Source organism: Triticum dicoccoides, chromosome 2B, assembly GCF_002162155.2.
Source record: "Triticum dicoccoides isolate Atlit2015 ecotype Zavitan chromosome 2B, WEW_v2.0, whole genome shotgun sequence".
NCBI classification, from domain to species: Eukaryota; Viridiplantae; Streptophyta; class Magnoliopsida; order Poales; family Poaceae; genus Triticum; species Triticum dicoccoides.
Window position 1 is genome coordinate 609,355,691 of NC_041383.1, and position 7,086 is coordinate 609,362,776.

A 7,086-nucleotide genomic window follows, 5' to 3' on the forward strand; every position below is an offset into this window, starting at 1 on the left:
AATTTATCCCTTGAAGGGTTGCTTCCGATACCCACTTAATCCGTCTGATCCGAATTACCAGGTGTCTTCCAATTCATCATCTGGCAGTTCATCAACCACTCAAATGCCTCCCCTCAAGACCGTCCCTGGGTAAGTATATTGTCTTTACCTTTGTCTTCTTGCGCCGGTTTACCAACTGACCTCTTGCTTTAATATCACAGTGCCAAAGCTCGTCTGAGCAAGAAAGCAAAGACCACTGTCCCTACTGAAGAAGTTGAACCGGACAGAATTTCAGAAGACGCTGACAGAGAAGCTGACATTACCATTGATGATCCTATACCTCAAAGGCAGGATACTTATATTGATCCGCCAGAAGCCAACCCGGCCAGTCCGCATGCTGATCCTCCAAGTCCCGCCAAGGGCGAAGACGTGTCAAGCCTGGCCAGGGATACTGTCAATCCGCCAACCCCGTCAAAAGGTGGCGATGATGATGTTGTTATCACTGGTCATGGTTACACTAGCCCTGGCAACCTAGTTGTCTTGTCAAAGCACACTGCCAAGGAGGAATTTGCTGCTATGGGCAAGGGGAAAGGGAAGGCAGATTTATCCAGCTTCATTAACCTTAGCGCCGATGAGCTCCATTCCGGTTTCTTAAACCGCCTATACACAAGTCGGGATTATGAGGCCGGTTTGGTGAACTTAATGAAGGAACGCTATGAGGTAATCTTCAAAACACTTTTCATTTGCTTGTATATCAACTCCATTGTAGCCCCCAAGGGCCGATTTATCTCTTGAAGACAAACCGGGTCTTCTAATATTAAGAATACTTCAACTGAGTAGTCCCCAAGGGCCGGTTTATCTTAGCAAGATGAACCGGGACTTTAAAGTGCAAGAACATTTCAGCTGAGTAGCCCCCAAGGGCCGGTTTAAATTAATAAGATGAACCGGGACTTTCTGTCCTTATTAAATGCCTTCACTTTGTACTTGACAGATCAAATGTGCATTAGCCCCCAAGTGCCAAGCTTAATACTTTGTTTTGAGCCTTGGGACTTTAAGATCTCCTTTTTAAGAAGCAATCCACATTAGCCCCCAAGTGCCAAGTGTATAACCTGTTATGTGCTTGGGACTTTGAGAGAAATTTTAACAGCTTCCTCTTCTGATTTTTGCAGACTGATATAAATACCAAAGAGTCTCAAATCGCCGATCTTCAAGAAACCATCAAGTCCCAGCAAGAAGAGACCTCTAAAGCCAAAGAGGAGCTAAAGGGCGCTTTGACATCCATGGAACAACTGAAGGATGGCTTCAAAACTGAACGCACCAACTGGGAAACCGAAAGGGCTGCTTTGTTGAAGCGGGCTGAAGACACCGAAGCAGCTCTTAAACTGGTGGAAGAAGAGCTGACTGGGCTGAAACATCAAGTGAACGCCATGATAGCTGTCGTTTTTGGTAAGTACTTTATAATATCTTGTTCTGAAGTATCTTCAACTCCGCCGGTTTAACATTAAGTTCTTAAACCGTTTGCAGGTAATCGCATTGCTCATCTAGGCACAGATATGCGGAGGAAGTTAAAGGCAGCTTATACTTTGATTGAGCAACTGTATACTGGCGCACAATGAGTCATCTGTGCAGCTTCGTACAACAAACCGCCACCAACCTTGATCAAGGATACTTTGGCCAGGCTCTCAATGACTCATGCTCAGATAGAGGAGTTGAAGCGATCTGCTGCCAGGGCTGGTGCTTTGTTAGCACTGACTCGTGCCAAATCATGGATAGCTGATCTGGATCCAGTTGATATCGCCAAGGGCTATCCGGATGAACAAGAAAACGGATCAGCGTTTGATAATGAAGCCCTCAAAGCCCTGACGAAGGAGATGCATCCAGTAGCAAGTCAATTGGCGGAAGAGGTGAACTTGACTTCTCATCGGTCCTTCTATGATGCCAACAACTATCGAGTTGACACTGCTGTGAAGGAAGGACAGAATCTTATTCCGCCAATTCGTAAGCACACTTATGCCCCCGACGTTGAACCGTCGAATCTTATAAGTGAAGAGGCTGTATTTCAAGCTTTAACCCGGATTGACTGGACCACCGTTGACTTCCAGCCACTTGGTGGGGAGGAGGAGGTTGAATCGACGCCTGAGGATCCATCAACATCACGTCAACCTGGCGATGAGTCTTGATCCGGCAATCTAGTTATTGTCACAGACTTTGTTCTGTGGAAAAACAATCATTATTTTGGGCCTCAAAGCGCCTTGTAATAGGCTAGTTAAAATACTTTGATCTATGGTACTGATGCATGACTTTGTTGATCCGCCATGATATTTGCTGTGCTTGATTATACTTTGATAATTTCATGCGATCCTGATGTCTGCATAAAAAGAATTGTCCGGGCGGTTTACCACCGGACGGGTCATAATGCCCAAGACAAAGCCTAGTTGATTACCAAGGCTGCATAAATATTAAAATATGAAATAAATCATACTTGTGATATTAAATCACTTAGTTGGTTTACCAACTTTGATTGTAGTAAGGGTGAAAACCCAAATCTTGAGTATTGATAACTCTCACCATGTAGTGCTGGTGTGTAATAAGTTGTGTCGGGTTACGATGAACACCAGCTGATCAACCTGGCGACATATAGTCAAAGCTAGACCGGGTTTTGTAACACCGGTTTGATAATTAATATGGTCAGACAACTTGTAGTTGAAAGCCAAGCCGAGTTAACGAACACCGGGTTATTATAATGACTGAAAAACTATACCGGGTCAACTGACACCGGTTTAACATAAATTTTAATAGAAGTGGAAAAACTTGGCAAAATCGAATAAAACCATGTAGTTGAGGCTTTTCAAGGGCTGCCAGGCCCAAATTTGAGGCTTTTCATGGGCTGCCAGGCCACTAAGTTAAACCATTTTGCAAAGCCTTTTAAGATGGACCTCCAACTAACCAATCATCGTTTTAACTTTGACAAGTTCAGGGTCTGTATAAGATTGACTTTTCAAACATTCAATGGGTCGTGCCAGGATTGCCTGGATAGGAGTGGCTTACTTGATGAAGGCAGGTTAACCCGGGGTTTTAGGTGAATACACCAGGCTTCCAAGCCATGCTTGATAGCATATTACAAGGGTCCTTTCAAACTCTTTGTTGTAGTGCACAAAGAGCCCCCAAGTAACTTTGTGAGCTGTGCTCATTGGGTGCCTATGTTTGAGTTGTGCATAGCATCCAGACTCTCTTTGGCCCCTTGGTTGTGAAGCTCCCAAGCTGTATTGTGGCATGATAGCCGGTTTAACAGGTAGTACTCCGCTTTGTCAGTTGAATCCCCCATGTAACTCAAGAGATATTTGAGGAAAAAACAGCAGAGGCCCTGCTTATGGCAAGGATGTTGGTTTATTATATTGATCATAATATATACATTGTCAAAATATGTACATAAGAGAAGCCTAAGGAGAGCTATGTTCCATGGCCGCCGGGTCTCCTCCTCAGAACTGCGTGAGTTGTCTCGAACGTCAATGAGGTAGTATGATCCATTGTGCAGATTCTTGCTGACCACAAAGGGCCCTTCCCAAGGTGGGGATAACTTGTGCATATTGGTCTGATCCTGGATGAGCCGGAGCACCAAGTCGCCTTCTTGAAAGGTTCTTGTTTTAACCCTACGGTTGTGTTAACGCCGCAGGTCTTGCTAATAAACCGTCGAACGAGCCAAAGCCATGTTCCGTTTTTCATCTAACAGGTCCAACGCCTCCTGACGTGCTTGCTCATTGTCCGCTTCAACATAATTGGCAACCCAGGGCGAATCATGATGGATATCACTTGGGAGGACCGCCTCTGCCCCGTAAACCATGAAGAAAGGTGTGTAACCTGTTGATCTATTGGGGGTGGTGTTGATGCTCCATAACACCGAAGGTAATTCTTCCACCCAACAACTCGGCGTCCGCTTTAAAGGAACCATGCGCCGGGGCTTGATACCCTTCAAGATATCTTGATTAGCTCTCTTAGCTTGACCATTGGACTGGGGGTGCGCCACGGATGCTATATCAAGTCGGATATTCTCTCTCTAACAGAAGTCCTCCATCTCACCTTTAGAAAGGTTTGTGCCATTATCCGTGATGGTACTGTGTGGAAAGCCAAAGCGGAAGATGATCTTTTTGATAAACTGAACCGCGGTAGCTGCATCACACTTACTTACGGGCTCCGCTTCAACCCACTTAGTGAACTTATCGACCGCCACCAATAGGTGGGTCTTCTTATCCTTGGATCGCTTAAAAGGTCCCACCATATCAAGCCCCCAAGTAGCAAACGGCCGCATCACCTTCATCGCAATCCAAAGTGATCTTACGGCTTCCGTGGACTATGATGGTCCCCTTATGACCCGGCATCTTGAGCTGCAAATAAATATAACAGGGCCTCGCCATGAATTTTGCATAAGCCAGCCGTCCAAACAGTGCATGATATGGGCTCTGGATTTTCACCACTTCAAAGGTCAATGTTTCAGACCTGGAATCGTGCTCATCTCCAAACACAACCTCCAAAGCGATCTTGCCAACAGGATACGCCGATTTACCTGGTACTACACCATGAAAAACAGTGTTTGACGGTTTAAGACTCTTGTCTGTCAACCCCATGCGACGGAAGGTCTCATAATACATGATGTTGATACTGCTCCCTCCATCCATCAGTACTTTGGTAAATTTATAACCTCCCACCTGATGTGCCACCACCAAAGCCAGATGACCTGGATTGTCAACCCGGGGTGGATGATCCTCTCTGCTCCACACAATGGGCTGCTCGGACCACCACAAATAACGTGGCACCGCCGGTTCAACAGCATTAACTGCCCTCTTGTGAAGCTTCTGATCGCGCTTGCACAAACTAGTAGTGAACACATGATACTGCCCGCCGTTCAACTGCTTTGGGTGACTCTGATAACCTGACTACTGCTGATTCCCTTGATTATTATATTGGTTATTACCACCTTGGTTGTTCTGGTTGCCCTAATTATTTTGAAATCCAGAGTTTGAACCGCCGCCACCACCAAAGCCTGGACCTGAACTGCCCGACAGACCCTAATCATACCGGAAGAGATCATAGTTTTTGAACTCCTTCATGATGAAGCAATCCTTCCAAAGGTGTGTTGCTGGAACCTCCTTGGTCCCATGCTTTGGACAGGGCTGGTTTAACAGTCGTTCCAGATTCATACCGCCACCGCGCTGGGGCGGTTTACCTTTACGACATTGCATATTAGTGTTAGCCACAAAATCTGAATTATATGCTTTGTGCTTACCATTATTCCCATGGCTCCCTTGGTTGTGCTACTGTCCCTTTGCACCACCATTCTTCTTTCCCTTCTTTGGTTTCTCCTCATCAGAATCGGGTCCTTGGTATTATCAGAATCGGCATATTTGACCAAGGCTGCCATAAGGGTCCCCATGTCGTTGCAGTGACGCTTGAGTCGTCCCAACTTCATCTTTAATGACTTAAACCGGTAGTTACGCTCCAATGTTATGATCGCTTGGCCAGCGTTAATCCGGTCCGATGAATGCAAAACTTCTGAAACCCGGCGCACCCAAGGAGTGGTTGACTCGTTCTCTCCTTGAACACAGGCATCCAGATCCACAATGGACATAGGTTGTTTGCATGTATCCTTGAAATTCGCTATAAACTGGGCCTTCAATTGATCCCATGACTCAATGGAGTTAGCTAGCAGGTTCTTCAACCATGTACGGGCCGTCCCTTCCAACATCATTGTGAAGTATTTTGCACAAGCCGCTTCATCCACATCCAGCATCTCCATCGCCATCTCATAACTTTCAACCCACGCCTCAGGTGGCTGATTGGCGGTATAATTAGGCACCTTACGTGGACCCTTGAAATCTTTGGGCAGTCGCACATTACGGAGAGCCGGAATGAGACACGGCACTCCCCAGGAACTAAAGGCAAGCCCGGTGCCTCGGTCTACTGACGCTGCTGGCTGAACCGGGGCGGGTTGATAACGACCCGCATATTGTGCTGCTAAAGTCGCCTCCCTTCATGTTGTGCCATTATCCACCATGTCCTGAGCGTTCACTTCACCACGCACCGGATTGGGTCCTTGAGGGACATTACGGCACCGCGCACTGCTGGACACCTCCGGCTCATCTATGTGCCTGCTATAGCTTTTTCTCGGATGGGGGGTCGTGTGAATCCTGTCTCGGCTATATGAGTAAGCCTGCTGCTGCACCATAGCAGTCTGAAGAAGATCCCTGGCCCGCCGTGTCTCAACCGCCGCTGGCGATTCACCCTCCATCGAAATAGCTGCCAGTCGGGATGCCGCTGCTATCATGTTATCCAAAGGGGTAGAGAAGTGACCCGGCGGGGTGTTGTATACCGTGGCGGCTTGTCTATTCGTCGAGGTGGACCCATCATCTGAGGTTGATCCGGCACTCCAGTCCTTGGCACGATAGTCCGGTTTACTGCGGTCGGGTTGCTGGTTCCTACCCCTGGCGTACAGAAGAGGTTCATTGCATTATAATCCACAGGCAAGCGAGACTGATGTCTCCTCCTCAATACTTCATTCGAGGCGTTTTGATCCAGCAAGAGTCGATAATTTTCAGCTTGAATCCTCTGCGCCTGGGCGTCTAAAACGGCCTGTTCCTCAGCCATCCTGGTCTCGTCAGCCGTCAAGTCCTCCTTGTCATGCGTTATCTGATCCCGTAGCTTAGTGACCTCTGCATTATGCCGATCTTGAGTCTCCGGGGTAACTGTTGTGGCCAATAACGTCGTCCAGGCGTCCAACAAATCGGACAAAACTTGAGTCGGCCGGCGTGCGGGGCCTCCTGCCCCAGTTGCTGGTCCGAATGCCGCTGCAGTAGAATTTTGCAAAGTTGGTTGTGTTTCGGCCATGAAGATTGCGACTCGGTTTGGCGGTTCAAGAAATTCCGGAATACTGGTGCCATCGGAATACCCTTCAAACACACTGTCATGAACTTGGTACAGGAACTCAGTTTCGCCGGTGGATGATTCGCCGTCGGAATAAGCGACCGGTCTCACCTTCAAACACCGGTTCAGATCCGATCCCGTGGACACATCCTACAAACACACGCTCCATGGCGGACTGAATCCGGGCGGGGC